The sequence below is a fragment of the Morone saxatilis genome, unplaced genomic scaffold (genome assembly GCF_004916995.1).
Source record: "Morone saxatilis isolate NCDOM2014 unplaced genomic scaffold, NCSU_SB_2.0 Contig21, whole genome shotgun sequence".
Lineage (NCBI taxonomy): Eukaryota > Metazoa > Chordata > Actinopteri > Moronidae > Morone > Morone saxatilis.
Window position 1 is genome coordinate 18,499,068 of NW_023339774.1, and position 1,452 is coordinate 18,500,519.

The 1,452-nt window shown below is 44.3% G+C and overlaps 1 protein-coding gene across 1 annotated transcript in view; it reads right to left on the reverse strand.

Annotated features, from left to right (window-relative positions):
- arhgef28a (Rho guanine nucleotide exchange factor (GEF) 28a) overlaps positions 1-1,452 on the reverse strand; it is a 41,135-nt gene that overhangs the window by 4,310 nt on the left and 35,373 nt on the right. The gene's annotated exons all lie outside the window — the stretch shown is intronic.

The window sequence follows — 1,452 nt, forward strand, 5'->3', positions numbered from 1 at the left end:
TATTTTGTCTATTGTTATTACTGTGTTTATTGTCTGGATTGGTAAGACAAAGACAAATTCCTGCTCTGGTGGGACAAAAAAGTTATTTTTTAATCTATTCTATGCTAGTCATGATCTCAGTATTGAGTAAAATAATCATTAGTATCATTTAGTCATTATTGTGCAGCCCCGAAGCTTTGTTAGAAAGTCACATATCAGGTTTGTGCATCATGCAACATACTATACAAGTTGCATTTGCATACTGTACAGAGCATCCAGTTTCATCTCTCCTTTCTTCTTCAACCTATTCACGATGCTCTTTTGTGTGAAAAGGTGAGCAACAAAAAACGTAATGCGACTCATCAGATGAGACGTCATTTAAGAAAATTCCATCCAACTGGTTCCCCGAGATTACATTGTGCATTGTGTATTTGTATCTGTGTGTGCGTGAGTGCATGAGAAGAAATCTTCACATGCTCAGGTGAGGATGAGAAGCATGATTTGATCCATGTGACTGACAGCACAATGGAGAATTTACATTTGAAAGGGATTCCTTTTCTTTTCACACAAAATAAAGAGATACCAGGTTCCTCCACATACCGGGCAGTGCGTGATCCAGTAGGAGGTCTTAAAATCTGCAATTGCACATAAAACACTAAAATGACTCCTCATAGAGGTTTAAATCTAATGACAAATTATGTGAAGATTGGGGAATATTATGCGGTGTCATTGCAGGCCCTCATGGGATCCACTGAGGAATGCATTGTGGGAAGATGTCAGCTGGAACACACCCTGCAATGTAAATTGCAGCCAAGTATACACCCCGGGCTTGTTAACAAGTGACTCAGGTTTCACTGGGGCTTGTGTGTGCTCAATAACGAGGAAAGGTTAATAAGCTGATCAATGAGGAAGAGATTGCGCTGCCTGCTAAAGCTGGTAAACAATACCAGAAACTGCGGCTCAGGGCTGAGGGACGGGACACATGTAACCTGTAATTTGCCCCCGCCTGGCGTGAACATGAGAATGAGCTCGTGCATGAATGGATTAGGAATGGGGACGGGCGAATGTGAGAATGTAGCCGACACCTCGCGAGTGAAACGCAGATTACAGTAATACGTGTCTGCATCTCTCATTCCCCTCCTCCCCCCTCCCTTTGCCTGATGCGATGACAAGTCATGCTGTAATGAGTTTTATAAAGATTTTTTGCAGATCGATGTCCCAATCAGTCAGCCATCGCCTGTGAACTGTGATTCACATGCCGTTGTCTGGCAGTCGATAGATAGAGGAACCATTGATTTTCTTTTCCTTTGGCAGGAGAGGGCCCCGGCTGGTTGCTGGTGCAGGTGGAGGTGGTGGGGGGAGGAGGAGGAGGAGGGGTTCCTTTGTCAGGAGACACTGATTAAGTGAGAGGAAGGACAGACAAGGCCTCACCAGGGATACAGCCTTGAGAGCAGAGTATGTGTGTGTGTGTGT